Consider the following 19,346-nt stretch of genomic DNA (forward strand, 5'->3'; position numbering starts at 1 on the left):
AGTCCACTATTTTTTCAAAAGCTGTCATACAAGTTCCCCAGGTAATAATTTTTATGTCATGATGCTTAGGCCCTGAAATACATCATGTGATATTAATCAGGATTTGTAGCTGTAAGCCATAGTTTCAATAAAACTAAAGCTATCTTCTTACTGTAGTAAAACATGGTTTCAGTCTCTTAAGAGATCATCAAAAAGCAAGCTGGGATAATTTTATAGCTGTGAACCTAATTTTACCTCCTAATAAAAATATGATACTGCCTATTTGAAAAATTCAAAAAGACTCTATTTACAGATTTAATAGTATTTTTTAAAAAAGTTTGTTAAATTACAGATTATCTAGTTTTGTGAAAGCACAGCTCAGGACCCTGCTCTCCTAGAAAATTTTTGTTTGATGTGAAGTAAGAATTCTGAAGTGGCATATGATTTCATCATTGCAAGATATCAGACATGCAGTCCCAATTTAGAAAGCCCAGAATAAGAGCATACTGAAAGACAGCTTTGATCATTATAAGGATGTGGGCAAACATCATGCATCTGATGACTGTAAGAGCTAACATTTACTAATCGCCAACCTTGTGTCAGGCGGTGTTCTAAGTGTTCATTTAATCCTCATAAAACCCAGTTCTGAATGAGGCAGACACTAACATTTCCTCCAGTTTACAGATGAGGAAACTGAAGCACTGAGATTACGTTACTTTCCTAGGATTATACCCTTAGTGTAATCCTAGGATTGGGTGCAGAGCCTACACTTGCACAGTCCAACATGGTGACCACTGGCCCACGTGCCTGCGGAGCACGTGAAATGCGGCCAGTGGGAGCTGAGGTGTGCTGTAAGTTATAAAATACACTCCAGATTTTGAAAGCTGAGTATGAAGTATACCTCTTATGTATAGGAAGTATGCTTAGTATGAAGTATAAAGTCTCTCTCTAACAATTTTTCTAATGATTATACATTGAAATGATATTTTGGATACACAGCATTCAATAAGACATGATCAGAATTAGTTTCATCTATTTTTTTCTTTTTCATGTAGCCATGAGAAAATTTTCAGTTACACTCATGGCTTTTATTCTATTTCTACTGGAGAACTCTAATCCAAACTCTTAAACAGTCTCTTCCTCTGGTAGCAAAGCCTTTCATTGCTAACTGTTTTCATTTTGTATAAGACTATTAGCAATGTGAATAAACTGTCAGCCTGAATGATTCAATGAAGAATGTGAAGAAAAACAAAAAAAGAGAAGCAGAGATCTCATCCGAAGTTATCAGCCGTAAAATCTTGAAGCAGGAAGACACGTTGACTATTGTCTTCAGCACATAGAGCTCTGTGGTGCAAATTCATTTATAGAATGTCTCTTTATTTCTAGACTCAGTCCTGGCTGAAAGCTTTGATGAGCAAACATCAGCAACCAACTGACATATTTCTTATTGCCTTCTCAATGACAGAAGAAAAACACTTGATTATTTACCTTCCACCCCATCGACAGAACACTTGTCTGTCCATCAAAGGCTACCCAGCGTTTTTATTCACTCATGGATTTGTTTATTCCCAAATCATACAAGACCCCTGCCTTGGTGTTCTGAGGACATACAGGTTTCTTCTCCTCCTTTTTACAGACCCTAAGGGGCAAAGTCTGTGGGGCACAGGGGTGAGGAGGAAGGGAAGAAATGAGAAGAAAGGCTCTCCATGTGAAAAGGAGTGGACCATAGTGGTCAAGGCCCAGGGCACAGAAGAGAACAAATAGCTCCTGCTGTCCGTCCAGGGCTACTTCCCCTCCCCAACTCGATCAAAGTATGACCTTTGACCCCTGCCCCCCACGCTCCTCACTACTCTAATTCAGAAGGCTCTTTCAGGATTTAAGTTTTAGTTGTTCTCATCTGAACCTTCAAAGGGGTAGAATTATTTTCCAGTTTGTCGTGCAGGAATAGAAGAGGGTGTACCACAAACAATATGAATCCTGATGATCCGGAAAACTCTTTTTAAGACCTAAAGGGGAATGTCCCTGGTGGCACAGTGGATAAGAATCCACCTGCCAGTACAGGGGACACGACTTCTATCCCTGGTCTCGGAAGATTCCACATGCCGTGTGGGCAATTAAGCCTGTGTGCCACAACTACTGAACCTGTGCTCTAGAGCCTATGAGCCACAACTGCTGAAGTCCATGCACCCAGAGCCCACGTTTTGCAATAAGAGAAGCCACCCCAATGAGAAGCCCATACACAGCTAGAGAGCAGCCCCACTCTCTGCAGTAGAGAAAACCCGCACGCACAACGAAGACCCAGCGCAACCAAAACCAAAAATAGATAGGTAAATTATTTTTAAAAAAGAACAAGACAACCTGTACTCTCTGCAGACCCTGAAAGCTGCTCATCCATCTTCTCCCTTGATTCCCGCAAAGTGTTTCCACCTTCAGTGCCAACTTCAGGTAGAATATTTCAGAATAGGGAGAGCAGCCAAGACGGCAGAGGAGAAGGACACTGAGCACACCCAAATCACAACTATCTGCAGGACAACTAAACCGAGAAGGACCCTGTGGGGCTCTTGGGCGTGGAAGCCTTTTTTTGTCCCCCGTTTATTATAGCAAGATTCCAGCTTCCACAACCTTCCCTGAGTTCCAAGGGCAATTAAACAATTGCTCATGAAGGGAGGAGCAGCCAAGAAATCACCTGAGGCAAGATTAAAGGGAGGGGGACTTCCCTGGTAGCCCAGTGGTTAAAACTCCAGACTTCCAGGGCAGGGGGTGGGAGCTTGATCTCTGGTCTGAGAACTAAGATCCTGCATCACGTGTGACCAAAAAAATTAAGGAAAAGGCAGGGGCTGGGGGTGACCAGAGAAGCTCATAAGATTAGGAGACTGACCACCTGAGACCCTGCACACATCTAATCTTGTCAGCAGCCCTATCCTTGAACTATCGGTATGAAAGTGAAAGTGAAGTTGCTCAGTCATGTCCGACTCTTTGCGACCCCATAGACTGTAGCATACCAGGCTCTTCTGTCCATGGGATTTTCCAGGCAGTAGTACTGGAGTGGATTGCCATTTCCTTCTCCAGCGGATCTTCCCAACCCAGGGCTCAAACCCAGGTCTCCTGCATTGTAGACAGACGCTTTACCATCTGGGCCACCAAGGAAGTCTACATCAAATCCCACCAGGCTGGGACACATAGTTTTCGAGAGCAGGAGCCCCCTGTGTATCCCTTTGCTTGGCAAAGTAATACCCGAAACTCTGTCTCTGATGCAGAGAGGCCAAGCTTTGGGCATTGCAACCAGCAGTGAAAAAGATAGGAAACTCCCAGGAAAGATCTTCTACAGCTAAAGATATAAAGAAAGAACCACAAAACAAGTAGGAGAGGGGGTACTCACAATATAATTAAATCCCATCCTCCCAGGGTTGGTGACTCACACATTGGAGAGTGATTATATTGCAGTTTCTCCTACAGGAGTAAGAGTCTTGAGCCCCACTGGCTTCCTGGCCCAGGGATATCGTACCAGGAGAACAAGCCCCCAGAGCACTTGGCATTGAGGGCCAGAGGACTTAACTGCAGAACCGCCTGTCCCTCAGGACTGGGGGAATAGACTTCACTCTTGAAGGGAGCACCCAAAATCTCAGTGCACCGGGACCCAGGGCAAGAGCAGTAATGAGATAGGAGCCTGAGCCAGACCTACCTGCTGGTCTGCAGAGATGCCTTAAGCCAAACAACTAAATCATTAGCCACAGGTTTTCTAAAATTTAGAGCCCACCACCACCTCTGGGCTCTCGCATCCCACAGAAGGGCCAAGACCCAATTCCACCCACCAGTGGTCCTGCACTTGCTCTTCCCACCAGGAAGCCTGCCTGAGCCTTTTTTTCCCCCAAGTATCTATTCTTCCCCACACTCCCCTCCCATCTAGGTAAGAGGGGAATAATTCCTTAAAGAGGTTGGAGAAATGTGTGTGTGTTAGTTGCTCAGTCACGTCCGACTCTTTGTGACCCCACGGACTGTAGTTTGCCAGGCTCCTTCATCCAAGGGATTTCCCAGGCAAGAATACTGGAGCCAGTTGCCATTTCCTACTCCAAGGGATATTCCCAACCCAGAGATTGAACCTCAGGGGATAGGCTACCCACTCCAGTATTCCAGCCTGGAGAATTCCATGGACTGTAAAGTCCATGGGGTTGCAAAGAGTTAGACACGACTGAACAACTTTCACTTTCACTTTCACTTCTGCATTGCAGGCAGATTCTTTACCATCTGAGCCACCACGACCTGAGCCTCTAAACTGGCCTCATCCACTGGGCTAGGGGCAGGCGAGGAGGGGAACACGCACCAGAAACAAAAAAACTATGATCTCTGAATGCAGGCCAGACCCTACCCTGGGGCTAGCTGGGCCCACTTACGGGCCAGTGCAACCTTCGGGACGCCCAAGAACCCACACTCAACTGTGTAAGGAAACACCCCCCACCCCCCAACTCATGATCTGAAACAAGCTCTGGGATCCCTGGACCCTGCAGCCAGACTCCAGGAACCAGCTCTGCCTGCCAGTTCAGTTCAGTTGCTCAGTTGTGTCTGACTTTTAGCGACCCCATGGACTGCAGCACGCCAGGCTTCCCTGTCCATCACTAAGTCCTGGAGCTTGCTCAAACTCATGTCCATTGAGTCGGTGATGCCATCCAACCAGAGTCTGGAACTAATCCAAGGACCTGTCTTCTTCACCTATAGCGGTGGGCAATAGCCCCTGAGTCGTCTTAATAATGTTTTCTTTTTTTTTTTTTTTTTGGCACACCATGTGAGGCTTACAGGATCTTAGTTCCTGACCAGGGATTGAGGCTATGCTCTCGCCTGTGAAAACTCAGAATTTTAACCACTGGACCACCAGGGAAGTTTCCCCCAATAACTTTTTAAAAGGCATATTGGTGTATCTAAAATAACACAGATATTTCCTCTTTTCTACTTCATGTCCTAGATCACTGATATATGCTGGCCAACTTAGAAGACATTCTATGCAGAGGCTGCATTTTAGCTTAGGACCTATATGTCAGATGCTGTGGACACAGAAAGCTGAAGACTCATAACCTATAAAGCAGATACTAGGGGGAAAATCTGAGGAAGTGATAAAAAGTTTTAAGGAAATCCTTGCAGTTGTACTGCGTTTACAGTTTTACATGAATTATCCCTTTAAAATACAGAATACCTGACAAATCAGGACAGGAGGTATTGTTCCCATTTTACAGATGAGATTGAGTCTGGGAAGTTGAGCTGTTTGCTTAAGGTCAGCTGTTAGGAAGTGGCAGATCCATGCACACCCAGGTTTTCGTACCACTCTGAATTGTCAACTTTGCAAAGAGCTGCTACCAAGAGGCTCTGACCTAGTCCTGGGGAAAATTCTAACTGACCATTTGTGCTTTTCTAGCCACATGAAGCTACTTAAATTAATTAAAATTAACTGCCACTAAGCATTCAGCCTTTCAATTGTTCTAGCCACATTTTAAGTGCTGTGAAGCCATGTGTAGCTAGAGGCTGCCGATTTGGATAGGACACTTCCATAATCCCCCAAATTTTTACTGGATAGCACTTTTATAAATTCATTTTAATTGGTGTTTACATTCAAATAATAGTCAAAGTGTAAGGCTTTATTTAAACCTCATAAAAACTCATAGAAGAAGGCTCTGTTTTATCTCCATTTTCAGATGAAGGAACCAAGGCCAGAGGGATAAAGCAGCCCTCTGGAGATCATGTATCTAGTGAGGAGATGTAGCAGGGCCTTGAAGGCAGCCAGTCTGGCACCCAGAGTTCAGTTCAATTCAGTTGTGTCCGACTCTTTGCAACCCCATGGACTGCAGCACGCCAAGCTTCCCTGTCCATCACCAGCTCCCAGAGCCTAATCAAACTCACATCCATCAAGTCAGTGATGCCATCTAACCATCTCATCCTCTGTCATCCCCTTCTCCTCCTTCCTGCAATCTTGCCCATCATCATGGTCTTTTCCAATGAATAAATTCTTCACATCAGGTGACCAAAGTATTGGAGCTTCAGTTTCAGTATCAGTTCTTTTAGTGTATATTCAGGACTGATATCCTTTAGGACTGACTGGTTGGATCTCCTTGCTGTCCAGGGGACTCTCAAGAGTCTTCTTCAACACCACAGTTCAAAAGCATCAATTCTTCAGCAGTCAGCTTTTTTTATGGTCCAACTCTCACATTCATACATGACTACTAGAAAACCCAGAGTTGGTTGGTGTGTTTAACCCCTGTCAGTCATTCTGAAAGTGTGGTCCCTGGATCAGCAGCATTAGCATCACCTGGAAACTTGTTAGAAATGCAAAGTCTCAGGCCCTACCAGATATACTGAATCAGAAACTCATTGAGGGACCCAGCTCTCTATGGTTTAACCAGCCCTCTGGCTGACTCTGCTGCATGTTTGAGTATGAGAACCACTACACTCTCATGTTGCACTCCCACTTTTTTTTCTGGATGCTAGTGCCTCTCTCACCAGTGCACACTGTTCCTACCACCTTTCCTCTCCCCACTGGTAACCACTAGTTTGTTCTGTATATCTGTGAATCTGGTTTTTTATTATATTCACTATTTTGCTGCATTTTTTAGATCCCATGTATAAGTGATATCATATAACATTTATTTGTCTTTCCTGTTTGACTTATTTCACTTAGCATAATACCCTTGAAGTCCGTCCATGTTCCTATAAATGGCAAGTTTTCCTTTTTCATGGCTGAGTAGTATTCCACATCTTCTTTATCCATTCATCTGTTTATGGATGCTTAGGTTGCTTCCATATCTTGGCAATTATAAAAATGCTGCTATGAACATTGGGGTGTATGAATCTTTTTGAATTAACATTTTCTTTTTTTTTTTCTTTAGATATATATCCAGGAGTGGAATTGCTGGGTCAAATGGTAATTCTATTTGTAGTTTTTGTGAGAAACATTCATACTGTATTCTGCGGTAGCTGCACCAATTTACATTGCCACCAGGGAACTCCCACTTTTTAAGCATCTATTACATACCTAGCACTGTGCTAGGTCACGGCTATTGTTATCTTTTAAACTTATAATGGTAAGCCCCAAAAAATCTTTTCAGCAGAATAAAAAGGATAGTTAATTAACCTGAACTGAACCCTTACTCTGTAGTGGACTCAGGGGTCCATTTCTCAGTCCAATGGACTTGGAACCATCATCTAACTTGCCGGTGGTCACACAGCCAGTAAAGGTTTGGGCAGCAATGTGAATCTGGCTCTTGGCATCAAAGCCCATCCTCTTCTCCATGGACCCTATTTAGAGGATAGTGGAGAAGGAACACTGTGTCCCTAAATACAAATGAGTTTTAAAATTCTTTGCTGCTGCAATGTGTTCCACTCTGCTATTCTTCTAGAGGAGACTAACTTTCCCTTCTCCTTTCCAGGTTACATTCTATCCATTTTTTAAATTTAGTCCTACATAAAAATAACTTTTCACATCAGAAGATATGTATCCTAGAATGTACCAACCTGGAGTTCAGAATTTCTATTCTTGGGAATATCTTGGCAGTTCAGTGGTTAGGACTCCATGCTTTCACTGCCAAGGGCATAGGTTCAATCCCTGGTTAGGGAAATAAGATTCCACTAGCCACACAGCACAGCACCACCCCCCAATTTTTTTTAATTTTAAAAATATAAAAAGAAGAATTTTGATTCCTAGAGGTTATCAAACAATGGAAATTCACTCATTCATTCTTCATGTAATACATTATTGAGTGCCTATTGTGTGGCAGGCATATTCCTAGGCAATGCTCCTGTCCTCTTGGGGCTTATGGTCTAGTGGGAGAGACAGAAAATAAAATAAGTATAGATTGTAAAAAGCAGTAAGAAGGAAATAAACAAGATGCTGTGTTAAGGAATAAATGATGGCCATTAAGGATGCCTTCTCTGAAAATGTTATCTTTGATGGATACATGAAGCATGAGAAGAAGCCTGTTATCCAAAGAGCCAAGGAGATGGCCTTTCAGACAGAAAGAACAGCATGTGCAAAAGCCCTGAGGTTGAAAAGAGCTTGAACTAAGACTGTGGAATATAGGAGCAAGGGAAGAGTGATGTGGATAGGCTAAGCTGAGGTTGTAGATGTAGGAAGGGGTCAGGTCATATAGGGCCATGTGGGCCAAGGTAACTCATTTGCATCTTATTCTAAATGGATTTTGTGCTTTCACAAAGGAATGCACAATCTGATTTATACTGTTAAAAGATCACTCTGGATGTGAAATGGTTTTTAAAAGTCAAGAATGGAAGCAGGGAGAATAGCAAGGAATTTGTTGCTGCGGTCCATAAGATGATGATGGTGATGGAAGTAAGAAAACACATAAAAGTATTTTGGAGGTAGATTATGTGCTCTGTACCTGACTAATACAATTTTGTAAAGTTTAAAAATAAAATAAAATTTAAAAAAAAAGAAAGAAAAACTAAAACATAAAAAAATAAATAAATTAAAAAAAAAAAAGTAATGAATAAGCAAGTGTTCCAGGATGTCTCTGGTGGTCCAGTGGCTAAGACTCCGAGCTCCCAATGCAGGGGGCACAGGATCGATTCCTGGTCAGGGAACTAGATCCCACATGCCACAACTAAAAATCGAGCATGCTGCATTTAAGACTCGGCACAGCCTAACTGATTAATTAATTAATTAATATTTATAAATAACTGTGTTCAGTGAATGAATGGATATTTCTAAATTGCACCCCTGGACACTGTCTTATTTAACATGTTTCCCCCATACTTATCATGGTACCTATTTAATAACTACTTGAACAAATGAATCTGGCGAGAGGACTATAAAAAGGATTCTGGGAAGAAGAGTTCTAATTTTTCTTCTGAGAATAATAAAGTAACAGTTGTCATTTATGGAGCACTTTTTATATGCCAATTGTGCAGTCATCAGTTTGTCCTTACAACGGCCCTGGGAATTGCTACGATTATCATCCTCATTTTAGAGCTGACATTCACAGACTTCCATGCAACACATTTATTTAATAAGTGCTTGCTGAGTGCCTGAAGTTTTGGGTCTTGTGAATAATAAGTGGCAGATCTAGCCTTGAACTTAAGACTGTCTAATTTTGAAGCTCATGTTCTTTGGAGTTTTACTAGTGCAAATTAGAGAATTAAAAACTTGAAAAATCTATAACCTTCCTAAACCTGCTCCGTCATTTATAGGTAACAGCAAGGACAAATGTGAGTCGGTTAGGCTGGGCTTCAGGCACACCATAAGCCTGTACCCCTGACCTTTATCCCCAACTCAGAACGCCTCTATGCATGACACCAATATCTTTTGCCGCGGGTGGAGACAGAGAACTGGCCAGCTCCACACGTCTGCATTCCCACTTGCTCTCCCAAAGTTCCAACTGCCCACAGCTCCCCTGACATTATGCTCTGATTGCTAAGTCTGGTCTGGCACAGGGACAGAGGGACTCCGAGGCCGAGGAGTTGAGAATTCTTGCTGGCCGCTTTGGGAGGGCCGGATAACACAAGTGAGATGCTGGCATGCTAAAAAGAGGGAGGGCTATTTTGAGACTCTGTTCAAGTAATGTTTCACAGTGGAAAAACGGTAGCACTCTGCACAGGATATGACTTGACAGGAGTTATGGTTCAGGCGTCAGTGCCCTGGGTTTCTATTTTCATTGCAAAAACTTGTAGTGTGAACCTAAAAAGGCTGGCCCCTAACAAAGAAGTAAACATCGGTGTGAAATCTGGAAACTTTTCTGAAATATGTCATAGTTCAAGATTGGAGGCTCACTGTTTTAAATACATCATGGCATAGCTACATAAGGAATACCAAGTGGCTATTAAAATGATGGGCTTCCGGGGTGGCACTAGTAGTAAAGAACCCAGCTGCTAATGCAGGAGGTGTAAGAGACGCAGGGTCAATCCCTGAGTTGGGAAGATCCCCTGGAGGAAGAAATTTCTTGCCTGGGAAATCCCATGGACAGAGGAGTCTGAAGGGCTACAGTCCATAGGATTGCAAAGAGTTGGACACAACTGAAGCGATTTAGCATGCATACATACATTAAAATGATCATATAAAACTATTTTTGGCCACAAAGAAATATGTTCATGCTACATTCTTCAGTGCAAAGAGATTATTAGAAACATATGGCACCATGTGTAAAATATGTGCATGGCTATTGTGTATAGAAAAAATTTGGAAGGAGATTTTTAAAAAGGGTGTTATTATGCCTTTCTTTTTGTTATTTTATCAACTTATTGTAAGAATTAGTTGGATTATCATTATTACAAGTTGGACTATTATGGATTTTTTATGTATAACCAGAAACAAAAAATGAAGCAGTTCCCATTTTGAAGGGAAAGATGGTGATCAAAGGGGTCCCTGACCAACTGGTTAAGGGTAATCCTATAGAGTAAGTATTGGGTAAGAAAGGGCTAAAGTCCCTAACTCAAGCTTTATTTCTAATATTCTCATGAAATAAAGTATTTTATTCTAAAATTATTCCCAACTGTTTATATATTGTGTTGATTAGAGGTATATATTTGAGTTCCAAGAACATCTAAAAAATCAATAAAGGAAAAAAGAAGAAATACACATGAATCAGTCATCATACCCACAAGTGTATAGTCAGTTAATAGGAACTAATTAACACTGAAATCTTTGGGACAAGAACAGCTGTTAAAGTAGGAGTCTAGTAAAGACAGAGAACGCTGGGAGAGGAAAAAATGAAATCTGCAAGGTAGGAGATGCGAGAGCTTCGGGCACCTTGACCGTGAGAGCTAACGTGAAGGACACATGGTGGAGGCAAAATAGAAAGGCTACCACACCCTGTGCCAGTGTCAAATTCATCTGCCAGGTTCCGTTTTCCTGCTCCTTCAGTTTATTTCCCCTCAATTTTTCCCTGGACTGGATATTCTGCCTAAATGCACAACATTTAAACTGCACAACATTTTGAGTAAATATTTAATCTAAAAGAGGTTTTTCATTAATACTTTGGAAGACTATATTCAACATTATACAATTGTGATAGATAGCACAAAGTTCCACATCGTTATGCTATGAGTTGAACTGTGTTTCCCCAAAATCCATATGGTGCAATTCTAACCCCAAAGCATCTCAGAATGTGACTTTTTGGTCAGAGTCCATGCAGATGTAATTCATTAGGATGAGTTCACACTGGAGTAGGCTATGTTTACTATGCTCAGTCTCTCAGTCGTGTCTAATTCTTTGCAACCCCATGGACTATAGCCCACCAGGCTCCTCTGTCCATGGGATTTTCCAGGCAAGAATACTGGAGTGGGTTACCATTTTCTTCTCCAGGGGATCTTCCCCACTGAGGGACTGAACTGAGTCTCCTGCATTGCAGGCAGATTCTTTACCAACTGAGCCACTGGAGTAGGGTGGGCCCTTAATCTGATATGACTAGTATCCTTATAAAAAATGGAAATTTGGACACAGAGAGATGCATAGAAGGAGGATAATGCGAAGAGATTACGGGGAGAAGATGCCATCTACAAGCCAAAAAGACAGGCCAAGAACACATCCTTCCCTCATAGCCCTCAGAGGAACCAACGCTGACAATGTCTCGTTTTCCAGCTTCTAGTCTCCAGAAGTGTAAGGCAATAGATTTCTGTTGCTAGAGCCACCCAACCTGCTATCCTTTGTCACGACAACTTTAGCAATCTAATACAAGGTGCGATATATCCTAACGATATGTGTGTGTTGAATTCTACCAATAGGCATCTGAGTTGTGTCAGCATAAATTTTCCTATGTTATGGGGGATGTCACCAAGTTCATAGGTAAAGAACTTGCCCAAGGTCAGTCAGAGCTGGAAGTCATAATAAAATTACTATTCTATACATAGTCATCTGATTTATGTACATGCTAGAAGTTTATATTTTCAAGTGGCTCAAAACATTATTTGTTTTTTTTACATCAATAAGGTATCAAGTTGGGGGCTTCCCCGGTGGCTCAGATGGTAAAGAATCTGCCTGCAATGCGGCAGACCGAATCTGGGTTCTGTCCCTGGGTTGTGAACCTTCTCTGGAGAAGGGAATGGCAACTACTCTAGTATTCTTGCCTAAGAAATCCCATGGACAGAGGAGACTGGCAGGCAATGTCCATGGGGTTGCAAAGAGTTGGACATGACTGAGCAACTAACACACACACACACACACACACACGATATTAAGTTATATTTGGGGCTACTTTTAGGTGGGGTGAATATAGGTAGGTCATTTAGTCCTCAGGATAGCCTTGAGAGAAATATCTACATTATAATGACAAATAAGTTGAGTGTCTAAAATTTTAATTCACTGCCCAAGACTGAAGATTCAAACATAGTCTTTTCTAAGCTTGGTATACATTCACATATGTTTTAAAAAGGCTTAGTACCCCTATATTTTACTATTTTATTATGTGAATAATATCTTCTATGCCATGAGCCTCATTATAACACTTTCACCTAGTTAATTTATTTGTGATTTCCTTTCTTTTATAATATCCTCTCCACAATCCCCTTATCAAAAGTCATATGGCAATCCAAGAAATAATTTAAAAAGTTCTCTCATTTACTGCAACCATAATGAGTCTCCTTGTACTCCACAGAGTCAAATGATCTGATTAAGTTATTCAGTATGGAGGTAATAAGATAGCAAAAATATTTTTATGGGTTGGAATGACATATTCCTTCTGCCACTCAGGGGACATGATAGGATATTCTTACTCTACAAAAATGTTTTTACATCATCATGATATCATGTGGTCCCTACATATAATTACTTCTAAAAATATCCATTTAGAATGTTGGGTTGTTTTTGCCTCTGAAAAAAATTGCATAGGGAAACCTAGGGAAAATGCTAATTTCTTGTGACCAAATGGCATAGAACTGATAGTTTCCTTTGTATTTGAAAGTGCCTTACATATTTTAAAGTATGGCAATATAATTATTCCTTTTAGATAGCCTAAGGATTACTAGTGTCTCTTATGTTGATTATCTAACCTTGTATTAGATTAGGCTGATTTCCTAGTGATTTTAAGAAAAGTGCCATACCAAATTAATAAGTCATGTCATTGTGAAGAAAACCTCAAAATAAGCTTACCCAACATGGCAATGAGTAAAATAGTGTAATAGGTAGTTAAAAATAGATAAAGTTTATCCACCCATCTGCTTCCCAAAAAGTCTATAAAGCAGCAGACAATGAATACACTTAAAGGTATATTTGATAAATAAAGATAAAACAAATATAAACAAGAAGGGTAATTAAATCAGAAGTCATGAATGAGAGTGTTTAAATAGATGGATAAAAAAATTAATGGGGTTGCTTATTACTGAATGTCTAGGATGTGATGTTTCAAATTTCCTAACCATCAGAGAAAAAAAAAGAGGATGTGAACTTCCCTTGCAGTCCAGTGGTTGGGACTGCCAGGTTCCAATGCAGGGGGTGCAGGTTCAATCTGTGGTTGGGGACTAAGATCCCACATGCAGGGTGGCACTGTCAAAAAAAAGGAAGATTAAATGTAATCAGTATTTCTCAAATCTTCCCCCTAAAGTTCAAAGAGAATGATTACTAGGGTATGTAAACTGAAATAATTCACCAGAAGTGAAAAATCACTTTATGATTTAGCATATGAATTCATGGAAACATTGTATTCTAACACTAATACACTGAAATTTATTTTAACAAAAAATAATTTTTTTATCATTTCTACCTGTGAGTTTAAATTTATTTCCAGAATAAAGTAGCACATTAATCCTGTAGCTTAATACCAAATTCTAACAACATGGTACATTTTCTATTATTCCTGGGAAGTAACAAATTACAAAACTCTCATTACCTGATTTGTTTTCTAAAATCACACAACAGAATTTTTAAAGTGAAATCTTAAGATGTAAGTATAACATATGTACAGGGATTTACTTTAGAAGATAGTAGAAAAAATATGTTATAAAGACTGGAACCCAGTCTTGTATGAGCTGAGTCCCTGCCTGAATTAAGGTGATCTGCTACCAATCTATCTTCTAATCAAAATTAAGAGAAATCCTTCTGGGGGAAATAATATCATCAAGAATCCCTATAATTTTTCACATTCAATGCCTGAAATTCAAATGCAAAGAAAAACAAAAGCTTGACTTTAGTCTCCCTTTTCTTGGTTTCTTAAATTCTCTGTTCTCTTAAAATGCAGTTTTCCACCTGAAGCTTGGCACCATATGATTTAGACTCCACAATATATGTTGCTTACAATATTCTAAAATAATACCAGTTGCCACCAAGGACAATGAATTTCTGCAAAACAGAATTTATTGATTAGGGATCCTCTCTGTGAGCTCTTGTTACTCACCTCAGTTCTAGAGTGAGGAGAAACACTACATTTGATTTTAAATGACCATATATACAGAGAAATGGAGCCAACAGGAAAAGCAGACTATAGAAACAGATCCAGAAACGATTCAATGGAGGCGCAGTAACTACCTTAGCCAAGAAGAGAAAACTTCAAAAACCACAAAGAAGAAACATAAGAACAAAGTTGATTTGCCTCTGCCTGAGAAGTCCAAAAATTCGGAGGCACCAGTTATCAGGGAAAGCAGAGAGCAACACAGAATTGAAAACAGAGTGATTAGTTGAAAGTCTTTAAAAAGAGAAATTGCATCCCAGGTCCTTCATCCAGAAAAGTAATTCTTCTATCTAATAGGAGATCACAGATTTATGATGTAGAGAAACTGGATTAGAATGGCTCCAACTTAGGTTGGGAAGTAGAGTTAAGTGTGAAGATGAAAATACTAATATTAAGGGAATATCTGCTTACTGAATGGTGGGCTCTCCAGGCCCTTATTCAACTTGTTCTGAAAACCCCAGGAATCAGGAGTATGCCTTTTCTGTCTCCCTAAGAATATTCTTCTCAGGTAGGTTCTTTTGCAGGTGATAATATTTGGGGCCCCCAGAGAAATAGCCAGCTCCCAGCCAAACCACCTTGAAGTCCATAGCCAGCAACTTCTACCCAAAAGTGGCTTTTAGTGCCTTACACATTAGTGGAGAGACAAGAATCACCATTTATTGGAAGAAAGTCACAAACATAAAACAGAAGAAAAAGCAAATAGGAAAAACAAAGCAGGATCAGGGGTGGTGCTTGGAAAGAAAGGAGATTATATTAGAAATGAAGAAAAACTGAAAGCTACATATATATGTTTGATAACTCAGAAGAACAATTTTTTTTAACCTTGAATGCTCTACCAAGTCAAACTAAAAATCAGATATGAGGAAAGGGAATTCTCTGGCAGATTAGGACATCATGATTTCATTCCTGAGGGCACTGGGTCAATCCTTGGTGTGGAAACTAAAATCATGCAAGTCACAAGGCAAGGCCAAAAAAAAAAAAGATAAAATGAAGATATTTTTACACCTGTAGGGATTAAAAATGTTAACTTGCTATGAAGTTATAAAACTGAGCGTCCTAAGTAATTTGATTTAGTTTAGGGCTTGTGTTGGGTCCTCTCCCTCCTCCAGAGGCAAAAACTGAGATAAGAATGTGAATGTTAGTAGTTTGAGAGGTGGTTCCAGAAAACACCATTAGGGGAATAGGGAAGTCTAAGAACACGTCTCAGCATTGTTCCAACTAAGAGGTGAAGAAGCAGAGGTAAGTATTGAACAACCCGCAGCCTTCGCTGGTTGAGAGCTGGTCTTACAGGACCACTGAACTCTGAGCACTTTCAATCTACTCCTCACATCCTCAGAGCCAGCTCTGGCAACCAGAAAATGCTCTTGAGAAAAGAATATCAGTTATCTTTTATACTTGTAACTGGCCAATTATGTTATTTTGAGCTCTTCAAACAATCTCAGTGAAACTAAATCATAAAACTAGAACATTTTAAGAATTTCCTGAACAAAGGAAAACAGATATGAGTGAAGCCTCCTAGACTGTAAAAGCTACAAATTATAGGCTTTAATTTCTTAAATCAGCTTCAGTTATAGAAATATGTCACAATTTTACTTGATATCCAGAGAACTTAAATAACATGCTGAAATTACTTCTCAGAAAGATAAGGAAAAGTTGTTTAGAAACTGTTTAAATTCCTATGACCACAGAAGCACTAAGAACAAAGAGTATTTTTGGAGATTAGCCAGGTAGGGCAAAGGTCTTTAAAATCAAACTATACATGCTCTGATCCTTGTTATTGTAGTTTAAAACTCTAATGAACATTTATCATTCTTTTGGCTGCCCACTTTCTGAACCCCTTTCTATGTTTGGGGAATTCTTGACCTAATGAGTCTCGATAGGATGAGAAACAGTCTCCCGGTATAAGGATTGAAAGTTCCAGATAATCACTTTTCTAGCTTTCTTTGCAGCCACACATGAACACATGACCAAGCTTCAGCCAATCGGAAGTTTCCATCACAGATTTCAAATACAGATCTAATGATGTACAGAAGCAGGGAGGGCAGACAACCAGCTCTGAATGCAGCAGCAGGTGCAGCAAGATAGTTGCTGGGGGCAGGAGTGATCTATGCCAGCTCTGTTCAGTGACATGCGAGAGGACGTAAGCTAGGCCTCTAGTGGCAGTGATGTCCTCACTTGGCCAGATCTTTGGTGTGGTCTGGGGCTTTTTATCTGGCTGCTTGTTCTCCAGCCTTCTCATAAATTTTGTAAGCAATCTAACGCAGTTGTGCTTATCCGCTCAGTTGTGTCTAACTCTTTGCGATACTTTGGACTGTAGCCCGCCAGGCTCCTCAGTCCATGGGATTTTTCAGGCAAGAATACTGGAGCGGATTGCCATTTCCTCCTTCAGGGGATCTTTCCATCCCAGGGAACCAACACGTATCTCTGCACTGCAGGCGGATTCTTTACCACTGAGCCATCAGGGAAGCCCCAAGCAATCTAATACCTTTCAATAAATTCTAGTGTATACTCAATGAGTCCAAGTTGACTTCGGTTAGTGACAATCAAGGAAGTTTACTGCTTCAAAATTCAGTACCAGAAAGAAGGGTATTGTCAATAGCAAATATTAAAACAGTTTGAGTCAAGGTTTTTTGTTATTTGAAGCCCAGGGCATCCCAACTGATCTCCCTGATTTTACTGAGTTAATTAGAAGAAACAAAGTGTTCCAAAAGCTATCAGTCTGACTCAGGACTTCCATGGTGGTCCAGAGGCTAAGGTTCCATGCTCCCAGTGCAAGGGGCCTGGGTTTAATCCCTGGTCCAAGAGCTATATCCCACATACCACAACCAAGTTCTCATGCTACAACTAAAGATCCCAAGGGCCCAAACTAAGACCTAGCACACCCAGAGAAATAAATAGTTTTTAAAAAAAGGTATCAGTTTGACTCTGAAACTCGTAAATGTGATCTTTCATCACATGACTTGTTATAATTGCTTATGTAAAATTATTAATTAACAAACTGAATTTCCTATAATGACCATTTCATGATCTGGGTGAACAAATAATACTTTACATAACTATGAAAATAGTTCACCCAGATCATGAAATAGTCATTATAGGAAATTCAGTTTGTTAACAGTTTGTTAATAAATGGTACATGAACTCTCTGGCCTTTCATTGGTTAATCCATCACTACACATCCTGAATGGGTTTGCTTATCAAAGAGAATCTTCACTAGCACCTGAATCTTCACTACAGCCCCCGAGAATAAAACTTCTTCTGACAGCCGATCCAAACACTGCACAAAGTTTTGCTTTTACACAATTTGCAAATATCTTATTTTGAACCATATCTATTTCTTCGGTGCCAATGATGAACTCATCAGATCACCATTCAAATATTCATGGGCCCTCCATATTGGGATTTCTGATCATGTGACCCACTACTGAAAACACCTGGACACTCTGGATTCTTTTTCCACTTTCAGCTCTTTGCTAGATGAGTCCATGTCCTGGGTAAGTCAGGGCTAATCTTGACAACTCTTGAAGTGAACATTTCAAACATTCATGGGGTACCTCGCTGTTCTTGCCTGGCAAAGAACACACACGCCCTTTTTGTGTTGCAGTCCTCTTTCTTTTATGTTCCCTCTGCCCTTAAAATCCATCCACATCTAAATTAGAAAGGCAGACTGAGTGTAAATACTGAGTCCTACCTTGACGTTAGCACTGATTGAAACTTTCTCAGCCTGTCCTGGCTGCTCTACTGCTACTGCTGCTGCTAAGTCGCTTCAGTCGTGTCCAACTCTGTGCGACCCCAGAGACTGCAGCCCACGAAGGCTCCCTCGTCCCTGGGATCCTCCAGGCAAGAACACTGGAGTGGGTTGCCACTTCCTTCTCCAAGGCATGAAAGTGGAAAGTGAAAGTGAAGTCACTCAGTCATGTCCGACTCTTAGCGACCCCACGGACTGCAGCCTACCAGGCTCCTCCGTCCATGGGATTTTCCAGGCAAGAGTACTGGAGTGGGGTGCCATTGCCTCTAACAGAATACTGTAAACTGGGTGGCTTATAAACAACAGGACTTTATTTCTCACAGTTCAGGAAGCTGGGAAGTCCAATCAAGGTGCTGGCAGATTTAGTGTCTACTGAGGGCTTGCCTCCTGGTTCACCCTACTATCCTCTCAGGGTGGAAGCAGAAAGGGAACTCTCCCATCTCTTTGATGAGGGCACTAAACCTATTCATTAGAGATTTCCTTCATGACCTAATCACCTCTCCAAAACCCTACCCCTAAAGACTATAACATTGGGGATTATGTTTCAACATGAATTTTGGGAAGACACAAACTTGTCTATAACAAACCTAGACTACATGTGGGTATGGCCAATATTGAGTTAGTCTCCATTTAGTCACCTGGGATCTACCATGTTCTTTCCCTGAGGAAGAAAGGGCGCCGGGAGGGCACAAAGGAAAATGGGAAACTGGGAATGCCGGACACAGTGCAGAGTACCATCCACTATATGGTCACAGCAATGTTGCAGATCTAACACAGCAAGCTCCCAGGAGCTCTTGACCTGCTGGCCAGGCCTTTTTGGCCCAGACTGAAGATGGCCTATTTAATCTAGGACGTTCTCTTGCTTCATGGTAATACAGATGGCTTTCCAGGTGGCAGGAGTGGTAAAGAACCTGGGAAGATCCCCTGGAGGAGGGCATGGCAACCCACCGCAGTATTCTTGCCTGGAGAATCCCATGGACAGAGGAGCCTAGCAGGCTACAGTCCATAGGGTCACAAAGAGTCGGACACAACTGAAGTGACTTAAAAAACCTGCTAAGCAGCAAGTAAGAGTTTATTCTGGGAGTTTCTTATGGGACAGCTTCCATGCAAGACTGCCCACATCCTGGCTCCGCTCCTGGGTTTATTATTTGCAAGCCTCCATCTTTTATTAAAGCCTTCCCCGCCCCCCCCCCCCCCCCCCCCCACCAGCTTCAACTGTTTCGGCCTCCTTTAGCTGGGCTAGTTCAAGG

This window comes from Bubalus kerabau, chromosome 1, assembly GCF_029407905.1.
Source record: "Bubalus kerabau isolate K-KA32 ecotype Philippines breed swamp buffalo chromosome 1, PCC_UOA_SB_1v2, whole genome shotgun sequence".
Taxonomy (NCBI): domain Eukaryota; kingdom Metazoa; phylum Chordata; class Mammalia; order Artiodactyla; family Bovidae; genus Bubalus; species Bubalus kerabau.